Here is a 15,686-nt window from a genome sequence, read left to right as displayed (position 1 = left end):
CATATCTTTAGGCTCTTCAGTAAGTGAAACCACGTAGTATTTGTCTTTTTCTGTCGGTCTTCAGCATAATACCCTTTAGATTTACCTATGTCGTCACAAGTGGCAAAATTTCAATCTATTTTATGGCTGAGTAATACTCCTGTGAATTTCTGTGTAATACACCTTCTTGATTCAGTCATTTATTGATGGACACTTAGGGTGCTCCCATATTTTGGCTACTGTAAATAATGCTGCAAAGAAATTAGGGGTGCATATGTCTTTTTTTGCATTTTTTCAGATCGGTATTTTTACAATTCCAGCAACAGGAATGAACTTGGAATAAATGATGGCACCAGATGGAGTGGGAAGAGAAGAATGGGTGAAAAATGTGAAAGGGATTAGGAAGTGTGGATTCACAGTCACAGAAACAGACATGAGGATGTAAGGTATAGCATAGGGAATATGGTCATAAGGATGTAATAACTGTATTTGGTGTCAGATGGGTACTAGATCAATCAGGGTAAGTGTCTAATAATGATATCGCATTATGTGGAACATAATACTGTATGTAAACTGTAATTGAATAATAAATTTTAAACACTTTTAATAAAGACTTCTGCAGCTAGGCTGCCTGTCATGAAAAATCTCCAAGAATAGTATACATAAAAATGATTGGTTTATATCAGGGTTTTTTTTTTAAAGAAAGTACTGTCAGGACTTTTTTACAATTCTGTAAATGGTCAAAGTTAAGAGCAGTCAAGCAAAAAGTTAATATAAAGAAAGGGACAAGTAAAAACTGTAGAGAAGCTTTGTGGTGGTTCAGTTGCCCCTGCGCCTGCGCCACTGCCTCCCCGGCTTGGCAGTAGCCATGAAACTGGGTTCCCCAGTTCCCACAGTGGGATCCTGGTCCTTAGGTTGAGTGAGAGAGCAGAGCAGACCTTACTCACCACCTCTTGTGTATGTCTGTTCTTAACCTGTCTGAGAGCCTCCTGAAGGCTGGAATAGCGACTGGCATTGCTTGGAACCATTAAGCGGGCCTACAACCCACAGCTGCCTGGAGCAAAAGATTACTGTTGTGGCATACAACACGCTGCCTGATGACTAGGAAGAAAAGTTGGGGAGAGAGTTTTCTTGGAAAAAGGGGAAAATCTGATTTCCACAGTTACAGTATAATAGTAAAACATCCTGTTTTCAAGAAGAATATCACAAGGCATTATCAAATTAGGAAAAGAATTAGGAACATATGCCCCATTCATAGGAATAAATGTAGTATCTGAAGCAGTTCCAGAGAAAATTCAGATAATAGACTCGTCAAAGTCTCCAAACAGCTGTGATAAATATACTAGAAGAGCTTAGAAATCGCACACAAAAAGGAAGACACAGCGGACCAAAACCTATGGGATGCAGGAAAGCAGTGCTGACAGAAATATGGATAGGTAAACACTTACATTAAAAAGATGACCTGAGCCCTGGCTGGTGTGGCTGCTCAGTTGTTTACAGGGTCCTGCCATAACAGAAAGGGTGTGGGTTCGATTCCTGTTCAGGGTATGTGTCTAGACTGCGGGTTCCTTTCTTGGTCAGGGCACCTATGAAATGTCAACCAATCGATGCCTCTTTCTTTCTCTGTCCATTCCTCTCACTCTCCATAAAGCAATAAAAATAAACACTGCTGAACAAGGATGACAAAAGAAAGAAAGAAAGGCTTAAAGAAGAGTATCAAACACTTAGGAAGAATTCACTCGAATATTTCTCAAACTCTTCCAAAACAGACCAGAAGGGAACTTTTCCTAACATATTTGATGAGACCGGCATTTCTCTCATACTAAGGTCAGGTAAACACACCACAGGAAAAGTATAATATCCAATGCCCTTTATGAATATACATGAAAAACTTCTCAACAATATGCCAACAAACTGAATCTAAAGCACAGAAAAAGTATGAAATACTACGAGCAGGAAGGATTTATCCCAGGAATGCAAGAAGAGGTCAGTATAAGAAAATCAATCCATATAATAGATATTGATGGAAAGAAATTAATTTTTGATCACCTCAGTAAACACAGAAAAGGTACTTAACAAAACCTGACACCCTTTCATGATGAACACACAGAAAAACATGAATAAACAGGAACATCTTCAACATAATAAAGGGAGCCAATGAAAACCCCACAGATAGTCACGTGATCAATGTTAAGAGACTGAAATGTTTCCCACTGGGATCAGGAACAAAACAAGCATGCCCATTTTCATCACTGCTATTCAATATTATACCCCTCTTCTATCCAGAGCAATTAGACAAGAAAAAGAAATAAAAAGGCATCTAAATCAGAAAGGAGGAAGTAAACTATATCATAGGTGGCATGATTCCATATATATATATAATCTCCCAAAGGCTCCACCATAAATTTACTTTTGATAACAACAGACACACTGAGCAAATTTGCAGGCCTAATATCAACATGAAAAAGCACTTGGGTTTCTATATATCAGCAATGACCATCCACGAGGAAAATTAAAACTCAATTCCATTCTCAACAGCATCTCAAAGAAATAAATACTCAGAAATAAACTTAAGCAAGGATGTGAAACACTTGTACTTTGAAAACTATAAAGAATGGGTGAAATAAATTTAAAATCTCTGAATAAAGAGAATGACGTCCTGTGTTCATGGATCAGAAGACAAACAACTGAGATGACAATACTGTCTAACTGAGGACATATTCAAAGTAATTTCAAGCAAATTTCACCAACCTTTTTACATACATAGAAAAGCTGGTCATCAAATTCATATGGTATTGCAAGGGACACCAAAATAGCCAAAGCAAAGTTGGAAAGGGACAAATCAGAGGACTCACAATTTTGATGGAGTATAAGTGCCCTGAATATGTGAAAAACTTTTTAATTAAAAAAACCCCGAAGTGCATTTTTAACTGAGACAGACATCTGAAGATTCTGCCCCAAAGAAAATATATGGATGTTAAAAAGCATATAAGAAAATCCTCACTAATTCTTCAGAAAATACAAATTAATGCCCCAAATGCAACACCAATGTTTACGTATTGGAATAGTTAGCATAAAAACCATTTTGAAAAACATCAGGTCTTTCATGGTATGTGAATAAACAAACTGGCATATGTCCACACAGTGGGATGCAACTAAACAATTGAAAGGAACACCCTATTGATTTAAACATGACTGAGTCTTAAATAAACTATTTAAGTTCTTCTAAAATACCAATTCTAAACAAGTAACTGTGCCCCTGCTTCCCTGGGGGGCTCTGCAGCCCAGGCAGAAGTACCTGTGCAGCGCTAAAGAGGGGAGGGGTCTGTCCAGCTGAGGGGGAGCTCCCGGGAGCAGGGGCCTTGGCCCAGCCACCAAACACAGGAGGCACCTTTGGCATCAGCACCTGTGAGACTGTGCCTCCTGTTGGGTCTCTTCAAGTCACAGCTGTGTTACATAATGTGAGAGGAGCAAGTTGGCCATCCCACTGCTCCAGATCCTTACCCGTTCTGTCTTTCTCCCTTTGCTTGTGCAGTTGCCAGCTTCCCTCCATCTTGGAAAGACCACAAAGTTTCCTTCTTCATATTTGCCTGGACCACCCCTTCATCTCCAACCTCCTATCACAGACAGTACAATCTCTGGGACCCCAGCGAAACGAGAAGCAGATTTGAGAGTTTCAGCTCCCCCTTGGCCATTCTCTGGCCACTGAACAAAGCCTGTACTGTGACACTGACTTGGGTCGCACGATTTTCTTTGCCGGCAGCTGGCAGAAAAAAGTCCCTGCATTGGGCCTCAAACAAAGTTCTTCGTTCTTGACTAAAACTTTGTTGATGATCCAAAGGTTTTCTGGCAAAGCCATGGTGGGGCCCTAACAGCAAGGTTTTTCTGCTAGAGACAGAGGAGACCCCCGGAGGAAGCTATTTAGGTGGGGTGGTGTCCATGGGGGTGACATCTGTGCCAGAGGCAGGATTGGGAGCCAAGCCTGACGACTTGCTCGTTGACGGGACTGCACTGAGTGCCCAAGTCATGGGTAGGCTGGTGGTCCTCCCAGTGCTGGAGCTACCCATAGCAGTGGCAGGGTAGCTGGGGGTGGAGACTGGGCCTGACACCCCACTGGATGCCGCATTGGTGGTGGTGCCCAGCCCTCTGCTGGAAGGGTGGGCGCTGTGTTTGGGGGCACCTCCTTGGATGGGAGTTAAGGTGGGGGCAGTGGTGCCCCCAAGCACAGGGTTGTTCTGAGGGTTGGGGCCTGTGGTCACCACGAGGGTGCCCTGGCGAGTGCGCTTGCGGGAGGTCTGGCGCACGCTTCCCCCAAAGCTCTGAGTGGCTGTGCCAGAGGCATTGAGGGCAGCAATGGCTGAGCTGGTGCTGGCCTGTGTGCCCACGGTGGCCTGTGTGGTGCTGTCCGGGGCTGGCTGGCCTGGAGTAGAGGTTGGGGCCTGGGCTGGGGACACAGCTGCCTGTTTTCCACCTCTGGAGTCCATGGGAGCCCCTGAGGAAAGAACGTAGGCAGGTGGGGTAGTGTCCATAGGGGTCGGGTCCATAATGGTCATGTCCACCGGGGTCGTGTCCATTGGGGTGATGTCGGTGTCGGAAGCCGGTTTGGGAGCCAAGCCTGTGGACGTGCAGGCTGAGGGACTGGCACTGCCTGCAGAGGTGACTGGCAGGCCAGTGGACAAAGGGATTTTCGGAGAACAGATAGGAGCCGGTCCTGCGGCAGGCTGTGGGGAAGACCGCACAGGTTCTGGAGCCCTGCTTCCCAAGATGGCCTCTGTGTCACCCGACAGAGCCCTGCTGATGCGCCACCAAAGTGCCCTTTTTTCTGCATCAAGGTCCTCAGTCGTCACTCTGTAACCCAGCTGAGGTGCAGGTGGCAGCCTCAGAGGGTCCCCCCGCCTGCGTGGCAGCAGAGGAAACTTCCTCTTTCGGGGCCTGTCACAGGAGGGTGAGCTGTTCCTTGGGGATGGTCTCTGAGGGCGGGTGTCCCCTGGGACACTGTCAGGCTGGCTCTGCCTCTGAGATGTGAGGCCACTGGAGGAGGGAGCCTGAGGGCCCTGCTGGCTCACTGTCTTTGGGGCCCTCTGGGACAGCCTGGCGTGGCAAGTGGCAGGCTGCCTCCTCTTCTCCACTGGCGGGAAGCCTCGAGTGGAGCTGTAGGAACTGGTGATTGCGTTCCTTCGGCAGCAGGAGCTCCTCACAGAGGCCTGGGGTTGCTGGTGGCATCTGTCTTCTGGGCCCCTTTCCTGATGGGCCTCCCTCTCTAGCACTCTGGGGTGCTCCTCCTCTTCAGGCACCACTCTCCTTTGTCCACAGGCCCTCTGATGGCATCGCCTGCAGAACGAGGTAAGGACCCCCAGGAAAAGGCACAGGGCCCGGGGGATCCTCATACAGAGTCTTAGGAATGCTGCAACAGGCCATGCCCACCAAATCCGCAGATAATTAGGGCAGCGTGGAGGTGCAGGGACAAATGGGTGCCTCTGGGGGACCAACTGGCGGGTGAAGTGAGCACCATGCTGGCCCCCCGGTACCCGGGGTCGGGGATGGGGGCAGAGTCTGCCCAGGTAAGTGCCCATTGGGCGCTTCGGTGAGGTGTGTCCTCGAACAAATAGCCAGATACCAGTTAGCTCCTTCAATAGCCAACAACACTGTTGAAAGCCAAGAGCTGACTGTTGGGCCTGTTGCTAGGATACACTCAGAACTCTCAGTTGGAGGGCGGGGGATGGGCGCGAGGAAGGACTGTGCTTGCCAAGGTTCTGGAGTGGAGGGCGCACCCAGAGGACCCTTGAGGACCCTTAGGTGCTTGTCGATCTCCAGCGGAGGCAGGGGCAGGAAAAAGACGCCAAACTTCCGCTCCTCGGGACTGTAGTCTTGCTGGAGCCTCAGAGGCCTGATGGTGACCTTGTTCTCCCCACTCCCACCAAGGCCGCTTCTTCTCAGTGCCTGCCCCTGCAGCACCGCTTCTACCTGGTGGTGCTTGGCATTCTGCAAGGCCAGGAGGTTGGATCCCTGGGACTGCAGGCCAGCCTGCAGGGCCCCTCCTGACACATGTGAGAGATGACTGTGCCCTCACAGTCACCGTTTAAGGGGGTGAAGCCCGTGCAACCAGCGAAGCTGATGCCTTTCCTTCCCCCCACCCCTGTCTTCCACTCCATGGTAAGTGTCAGCTCTTCCTCCTCAGTGCCAGAACGCTCCATCAGTAGGTTATTGGTCTTGGTGGAGGGCACAGAAGCCACGGCCTCCTCCTCCTCCTCCCCTTCCTCCTCCTCAGAGAGTCATCCTCCTCCTCCTGAGCCCAGGTGCCCAGGGTGAGTGCAGGCATTTTGCCAGCCCCCAGGCCCTGCTGGGCCCTTTCTCTCTGGCTTTGTCCCCTGCAGCAGGGCCACCACAACCTCAAGCTGGGCTGCTTGGAGAGCTTACAGTGCTTCTAGTAGGGGGGCATGACCTTGAGTCTGAGTCCCTGCTTCTCCCAAGCAGGGATCAGAAACATAAATGGTTGTTACAATATGATTATGGTGATGTAAAATACGGCATAGGGAATATAGTCGATACTATTGTAATAACTGTATGGTGTCAGATGGATACTATTGAATAGGTTTATGGAGGTGATCACTTCGCAAATTATATAAACGTCTAATCACTCTGTCAGACACCTGAAACTAGTATAATAGTATGTCAACTGTAATTTAAAACTTATGTTAAATATTATCAATAAAACGTAGTTATAAACGTACATATTATTCAGCCGGTGAATTCAGATGAAGGGTTCTGAAACTTATACCTCAGGAATTTCATAGTCCCTCCACTGTGGTCCCAGTCTCCCCTGGATCCCACCTGGGATGTTGAATGTCCCACCGTCAGAAGCCTGTGGCTGCCTCAGGTGGTATTTAGGGAATCTGGGCATAGAAAGAAGGACCATGTGGCTGATGGGGAGGTGTCTTAATGTCATCTTGGACTCTACCCAGGACTATAGCTATGACAGGAGAGGGCTCTGCCTGACTCCCAGTGATGTTCAAAGTGTGGTCTCTGAGCTGTGTGTCTGTGAGCTGTTCGTTATCAATCCAGGACAATATCAATCAGACACTGAAGTGACATTTAGGTGTTGTTGAATCTCAGTGCTGAGCGTCTTGTGGAGGGAGCTGGTACTGTGCACATAGGTCCCCATCTCAGCCCGTGATGTCCTCGGAAAATGACAGAGCTGGCCCTTCACCACAGACAGTTTGAGACACACTCATCTCTCACTTGTTAGGATTGTTGTCATTTTGAAAACAACCTATCCTCAGCATTTCATTTCATTTCATTCAAACCAGAACAATCAAAACAATGGTAAAAATTGAAAGTTAACCCAGTAATAATTTTTTTGAGGTCTGGTTTAGTTGCTTTTTAAACAGATAAAGTATGACTATTTAATCTTTTGTCTTATATTTTTCTCATGGTCTTCTCTCCTGCGATTGTGAGTTTTTCATTAATTGTTAAAAGCTCTCTGAAAATTTACTCCCTCCTCTCTTCTTTCATGATAAAATATGCACAATACAATGTGTACTGTTTTAATCACTCATACGTGTACACACTTCAATGGCATGAAATGTGTTCCCAATGTTATGTAAACACCACCACTGATTATACCCAAAACTTTTCTGTTTTCTTAAATATATTTATTGATTATGCTATTACAGTTGTCCCATTTCCATCCCCCACTCCACTCCATCCTGCCAACCCCCTCCCTCCCACATTCCCCCCCTATAGTTCATGTCCATGGGTCATACTTATAAGTTCTTTGGCTTCTACATTTCCTACACTATTATTACCCTCCCCCTGTCTGTTTTCCACCTATCATCTATGCTACTTATTCTCTGTACCTTCCCCCCCTCTCCCCCTCCCACTCCCCTATTGACAACCCTCCATGTGATCTCCATCTCTATGGTTCGTTCCTGTTCTAACTGTTTGCCTAGTTTGCTCTTGTTTTTGTTTTAGGTGTGGTCGTTAATAACTGTGAGTTTGCTGTCATTTTTACTGTTCCTATTTTTGATCTTCTATTTCTTAGGTAACTCCCTTTAACATTTCATATAATGAGGGCTTGGCGATGATGAACCTCTTTAACTTGACCTTATCTGAGAAGCACTTTATCTTCCCTTCCATTCTAAATGATAGCTTTGCTGGATACAGTAATCTTGGATGTAGGTCCTTGCGTTTAATCTTGGGTAATGTAATTATGATGTGCCTTGGTGTGTTCCTCCTTGGGTCCAGCTTCTTTGGGACTCTCTGAGCTTCCTGGACTACCCGGAAGTCTATTTCCTTTGACAGATTGGGGAAGTTCTCCTTCATTATTTGTTCAAATAAGTTTTCAATTTTTTGTTCTTCCTCTTCTCCTTCTGGCATCCCTATAATTTGGATGTTGGAACATTTCAAGATGTCCTGGAGGTTCCTAAGCCTCTCCTCATTTTTCGAAGTTCTTGTTTCTTCATTCTTTTCTGGTTGGATGTTTCTTTCTTCCTTCTGGTCCACACCATTGATTTGAATCCCAGGTTCCTTCACATCACTATTGGTTCCCTGTACATTTTCCTTTGTTTCTCTTAGTATAGGCTTCATTTTTTCCTCTGGTTTTCAAACGGATTCAAACAATTCTGTGAGCATCTTGATAACCAGTGTTTTGAACTGTGTATCTGATAGGTTGGCTATCTCTTCCTCACTTAGTTGTATTTTTTCTGGAGCTTTGAAGTGTTCTGCCATTTGGGCCATTTTTTTTTTTTTTTTTTTGTCTTGGCGCATCTGTTACTTTAAGGGGCGGAGCATTAGGTGTTCACTGGGGCGGGATAACGCTGGTGGCTGCACTGTGATGCTGTATGTGGGGGAGGGGCCCAGAGGGAGCAATGGCGCCCGCTTCACTCTCCTCCAGATTTCAATCTTTCACTCCGATACCCACAATCAAACTGGGCCCCTCTGGTGCTGGTTCCCGAGTGGGTGGGCTTGAGCACACTCTAGGCCCCCGTGGGTCTCTCCAAAGACCTCTCCCGTGAGACTGGGAGTCTCTCCTGCTGCTACCCCAACCCCTACGGGCGTTTTCAATCAGACGTTTGAGGCTTTATTTCCCTGCGCTGCAGCCCTGGGTTGCACGGTCTGCTTCGCTCCCCGCCGTTGGTCCGGTTTATCTATGCGCAAATGTGGGGCCGTGCTGTGCTACCCGCGCTCTGCCTGCCCCGTTCTCCACCACTCTGAGTCCGGCCCTCTCGGTTTATCTGTGGGCGAATGTGGGGCCCCAGGGTCTGCTAGTGCTCGGACTGCCTGCGCCATTTGTCCCACACTCTGCCAGTCTCGGTCCCGCCACAGCCACACGAGTCCTCTCCACCCCGGTGCCCATCTCCACCCCTCCTACCAGTCTGGATGAATGTTTATTTTTGATTTCCTTGGTGTCGGACCCCCTTGCCTTTTGACTCTCTGTCAGTTCTGGTTGGGCGAGGAGGCGCAGTGTGTCTACCTATGCCGCCATCTTGGTTCTCCATACCCAAAACTTCTCATCATCTACAGGGAACTGTTCTGCCTGGCGTGGGGAATGTATCCCAGCCCCTACTTGGAAAGGCCAGTGGGGACTGAGGTCCGGCACACGGGACCCATGCCAATGAAAAGGTTTTCCCATGGGGAATCAGGTATGCAGTGTACCTAGGCTGCTATGAGACTTGCTTTTGCTAAAACTCCTTCAACCTGGACTGTGGCAGAAAATGTTTACTGCATATCTCCAAAGTAACTTCCCAAAGTCTGAGCTAAACCTCCCAAGTATGGAGTGTAACCAGTTCAACCACTTTTCCCCTTGATCTGTAACTTCCTTCTCTTTGAAGTAATTAGCAACATTCTTTCCTTTGTTATCTGTAAAAGGTAATCACCTACAGCAAACCTGTGCATAGTAAATGAAGACCATCCTCAGTGGAATGTACCCAGAAAGCAATAAAAGCCTGTCCAGGCAGGGGTTGGCTCTCTTGGGCTCTCTCCAGCCCTCTCACCCTCTCTCACTTAGAGAGTGGTCATGCCATCCCTTTTTCTCCACAGGATTTCTGTAGTCCGTGTGAATTTGTCCGTTGTAGCCACAACACACAGATCCTGCTGGCCAGGGTCCGCATCAATCATCCCCATAAAAAGCTCAGTACTCATTAAATAATAACTCTTTCTTGCTCCCTCCCTGCAGTCCCTAGCAACCCCTCTTTCTTATTTTGGTACCTAATATAAATGAAATCATGTAATATTGATCCTTGTGTGTCTGGCCTGTTTCACTTAGCATAATGTTTTACAGGCCCATTCATGTTGTAGCATATGTCAAAACTTCACTCCTCCTTATGGCTCAGTAATATTCCTTTGTATATGCATATCACATTTTGTTTATCGAGTCATTTGTTCATGGACCCTCGTGATGCTTGCACCTTGGCTATAATGAATAATGCTGCCATGAACATCTCTGTTCAAGTATCTGAATCTTGCTTTCAAATTCTCTTGGATATACACCTAGGAGTGAAATTGCTGGGTCATCGGGTTGTTCTCTGGTTAGCCTCAAGAAACTGCCAAAGTGTTTTCCAGAGAAGCTGCTCCATTTCACATTGCCATCCACATTGCACAAAGGTTCCAAATTCTCTGCATCTCAACATTGTTATTTTCTGTGTTTTTAATAAAAATCATAGCCTTTCTAGTGGGTGTGAAGTAGTTTTGATTTGCATGTTCCTAATGACTAATGATGTAACATCTTTGACAAGGGAAATCTTTTCAAATGTTTTTTGACCATTGTATATGTTAACAAATATCTATTCAAGCACTTTGCCCATTCTTTCAGTATTAAAAAAAATTATTGTCCATTACCATGTACATTACCATTGTACATTTTCCATTACCACGTAGTCCCCTTACACCCCCTCACCCCCAGCAATCAGCACACTGTTGTCCATGTCCATAAGTCCTTTGCCTTTTTGCTCAATCCTTCCACCCCCTAACGTCCCCCACCTTAGCCATCATCCTGCTCTGCATCTTTGAGTCTGTCCCTATTTTCCATGTTAGTTCAGTTTCTTCATTAGATTGCACATATGAGTGAAATCATATGGCATTTGTTTTTCTCTGGCTTATTTCACTTAGTGTAATGTTCCCCAGATCCACCCATACTGTTGCAAAGGGTAAGATTTCCTTCATTTTCATGGCTGAGTAGTATTCCATTGCATAAATATCCCATAGTTGTTTTATCCACTCATCTATTGATGGACACTTGGGCTGCTTCCACATCTTGGTGATTGTAAACAACACTGCAATGAACATGGGGTGGCATATATTCTTTGGAATTAATGTTTTGGGTTTCATGGGGCTTTGTCATTGTTGAGTTTTAGCAGTCCTTTCTATATTCTGGAAATTAAATTCCTACCAGGTATATGATTTGAAAATATTTCTAGCCATTATAAAGGATGGCCTTTCACTTTCACTTTCACTTTGCACCAAAGTCTTGAGTTTGATGAAGTCAAATTTTTTGTCTTTCGTTGCATGGACTTTTGGTGTCATTTCCATCAAGTTGTTGCCATACCCAATGTCCTAAAGATTTTTCTCAATGTTTTCTTCTGAGAGCTTTAGGGTCTTACCTTTTATGGTTAAGTCTTTGATCCATTTTGAGATAATTTTTTAATATTGTGTATGGTGAGAATCCAAACTCATTTTCTTGTATGTAAATATCCAGTTTTTGCAGTACCATTTTGTTGAAGAGTCTGTCTTTTCCCAATGAATTGTCTTGGCAATCTTGTTGAAAATTGATTGACCGTATAGGTGAGGATTTAGTTTGAGTTCTCTATTCTATTCCATTGGTCTACGTGTCTGTCCTATGCTTGTGCCATATTGTTTTAACTACTGCAGCTTTTAATCAGTTAAGCTTCCAAGTCAGGAGATATGTGTTCTCCAATTTTGTTCTTTTTTTTTCAAAATCGTTTTCATTATACGGGGTCCCTTGTAATTATGTGTGAGTTAGAGGGTAGACTTTTGTATATCTCAGAAAAGAAATTTGAACTTTTTGTAAAAATTGCATTAGAACTGGAGATTATTTTATATATTATTGAGGTCTTAAAAATATGCAGCTTCCAACCCATGAACACAGGTTGTCTGTCCACTTATTTAGGTCTTATTTAATTTCTCTTAGCTATATTTTATAGTTTTCAGCATACAGGTCCTATACTTTCTTAGTTAGATTCATTCCTAAGTATTTCATTCTTTTTGCTGTTTTTGTAAATGGATTTGCTTTCCTATTTCCCTTTGAGATCATTCAATGCTGCTATGTAGAAATAAAATCCTTTTTTGACTGTTAATCTTGCATCCTGTAACTTCCCTGAACTCATTCAGTAACTTTAGAAGCCGCCCTGTGGATTCTTAGGACTTTCTATATAGTACGATAACGTTATCTGTGACTAGAGACAGCTTTGTTATTTCCCTTACAATTTGGTATTTTACCAACTGAACTATCTGGCACCACTTTTCCTTTCCAATTTGAATGCCTTTTTTTTTTTTTTTTCGTCTAACAGTTTAGGCTAGAACTTCCAGTACAATGTTAAATGTCAGCAGTGACAGTGGTAAAGTTTTCAGTCTTCCACCAGAAAGGAGTGGGGTGAAACATTCAAGCTGATGAAAAGCAAGAACCTACAGCCAAGGTTATCCAGAAAGGCTATCATTTAAAAATGAGAGAGAAATAAGGAGCTTCCCAGACAAGGAACAGCTAAAGGGGTCTGTTAACAGAAACCAGTATTGCCACTAATGTTAAAGGGTTTGCTTTAAGAAGAATGATAAAGAGAAGGAGAAGGAGGAAGAGGAGGAGGAGGAAAGAAAGTAAAAAACAGGGGAAAATGGGCTAACAATGAAATAGTACTAAATACATATCTATCAATAGTCATCTTAAATGTAAATGGCTTAAATGCTCCAGCCAAAAGACACGGGGTAGTTGAATGGATAAGAAGATAAGACCCATACATTTGCTGCCCCAAAAGACACATCTCAGATAAAAAGATACACACAGACTAAAAGTATAGGGCTGGAAAGAGATATTTCATGCAAATGGCAAGGAAAAGAAAAAGCTGGGGTAGCATTAAAACCCAACAAAATAGACTTTAATACCAAGGCTATCATAGGAGACAAAGAAAGCCACTACGTACTGATAAGGGGAACTATCCAGCAAGAGGGTGTAACCCTAATAAGCATTTATACACCCAACATAGGAGAACCTAAACATGTAGAGCAAATAAGGATGGACACAAAGGGAGAGACTGACAGTAATACAGTTGGGGCTTTGAACACCCTATCGACTTCAGTGGATAGAACTTCCAGACAGAAAACCAACAAGGATACAGTAGCCTTAAATGATACACTAGAGCAAATGGATTTATTTGATATCTTTAGAGCATTTCACCTCAAAGCAGAAGAATATACATATTTTTCAAGTGCACGTGGAAAGTTTTCTAGGGTAGGCCACATGTTAGGACATAAAACAAGTCTCAACAAATTTAAGAAGGCTGAAATCATATCAAGCTTTTTCTCTGACCACAATGCTATGAAACTAGAAATCAATCACAAGAGGAACACTGAAAAACACACAAAGACATGGAAGCTAAATAACATGTTATTAAACAGTCAGTAAGTCAACAGTGAGATCAAGGAAGAAATTAAAAGACACCTTGGAACAAATGAAAATGAGAACACAACAATCCAAAATTGTGGGACACTGGGAAAGCAATCCTAAGAGGGAAATTCATAGAATTACAGGCTATCTAAAAAAACCCAAAAAAATGTAAAAGCTCAAATAAACAATCTGCACTTAAAGGAACTTGAAAAAGAAAAACAAACACAGCCCAAAGTGAGTAGAAGGAAGGAAATAATAAAGATTGGAGCAGAAAGAAACATCATGGAGTGTAAAAAACGATAGAAAAGTTCGATGACCCCAAGAGCTGGTTCTCTGAAAAGATAACGTTGACAAATCTTTAACCGGATTCATCAAGAAAAAAGTAAATACAAAGGAGTGTAAGAAAATATTATGAGCAACTATATGCTAATAAACTGGACAACGTGGATGAAACAGATACATTTCTAGAGACACACAATCTTCCAAAACTAAATCAAGAAGAATCAGAGAATCTGAGTAGATAGCTTTCACCTAGTGAGATCGAAGCAGCAATCAGAAAACTCCCAATAAACAAAAGCCCTGGAATAGATGGCTTCAAGGGGAATTTTATCAAACATTCTAGAAAGAACTAACAACTCTCCTTCTCAAACTATTTCAAAAAATTTAAGTGGAGGGAGGCTACCAAACTCATTTTACCAAGCCTGCATTATTCTAATTTGAAAACCAGAAAAAGACACTACAAAAAAATGAAATGATATTATATTCTTCAAATAATCACTTCAAATAATCACGTTAAAATTCAGCCAACAGTAACAAGCTATACTTCCAAAACCCCAAACTCAAGAAGCAGTATTCAGTAATCACCTCTTTTGTGTCCTCAGGTAGTCCACAACAGCAAGCATCCTTCTCTGTGAATTTTTACCCAAGCAGCATCGGGAGAGGTACCCTGGCTCTCACAAACAAAGATGCCTCCTCTCAGTCCCAGGGGCACTTGCTTAAGCCCATTCTTCCTCTTGTGTGTGTGCCTGCATCCCTCCACATTATGGAAGGGTCGGGTCCAGTGGGCGCTACCAAGCACAAAAGTGGTTCTTAATGAATACGAATTGATAACTGGAATGTAATGGCATTCTTTTTCTTTTAAAAGAAACTATTGTGCTTAATAAAACTAAGAAAGTAATTGTGATTTATATTTTCTTTCTGAAGAAGACTAATTCATGATTCAATAAATATTTATCTAGGGTCTTTTTGGTTCTAGGTACTCTATACTACAACTAATAAGAAAGACTATTTCCGACCACCTAGAACTCACTAACCAGCCTGAGAGACTCTTAGTACAATGTGATAAATGCTATGAGAGGAAAAGTTTAAAATACCTTAGAGGAGTATAGAAAGGAACGTGATCTCAACAAAGTAAGTTCCAGAGAAAACGTGAGATCTGGAAGAAGAGAAGTGGTCCAGCAGGAGAGGAGGAAAGGACAGTGTTCCAGGCATCAGTGATACTACCTGAGCTGCTGGAACAAGAGAGAACTTGGAGAACTTACTGAAAGAAGTTCAGTAGGGCTGAACCACAGAGACGTAGAGAGGTGAGGATGCTGGGGATGAAGTTATTTAACACAGAATTGGCAGGATTAGTAATGAGATGAGAGGTGTGAGATAGAGATGTCTGGCTTGGGCAAGGGCATGCCGTTCAGGAAGAGTAGAGAACAGAGAAGCAGGCTGGGGGAAGGGAATGAAGAGGATCAGTTTCCCTTCAGCCAGTTGAGTGTGAGATGCACGTGGGACATGCGAGTGAAGGCAGTGAGACCTACAGACATCAGAAAAGGTAAGCCACTTCATTTGATAGAAATCTACATTTACTCTCCATTTCAATGATAGAATTTTACATGTAAAGTTTACATTTTCAATGAAGACAGTGAAGATATTGGTGCTCTCCACAGACATAAAGCTGGCTGATTTGCCTCTGAGGGTTTGTAGCATCAATGTGGAGGCACAAATGGTAAACGTGAGAAATGTCTTGGCCGTGTTCAGGATAATGACGTGTCAGGTTATCACCGGCAGTGGTTTCATAAAACTTGGTAGATAATAAAGTTGTTTT

The sequence above is a fragment of the Desmodus rotundus genome, chromosome 5, assembly GCF_022682495.2.
Source record: "Desmodus rotundus isolate HL8 chromosome 5, HLdesRot8A.1, whole genome shotgun sequence".
Taxonomy (NCBI): Eukaryota; Metazoa; Chordata; class Mammalia; order Chiroptera; family Phyllostomidae; genus Desmodus; species Desmodus rotundus.
The sequence above is the reverse complement of the archived record's forward strand: the minus strand, read 5'-3'. Positions refer to the sequence as shown.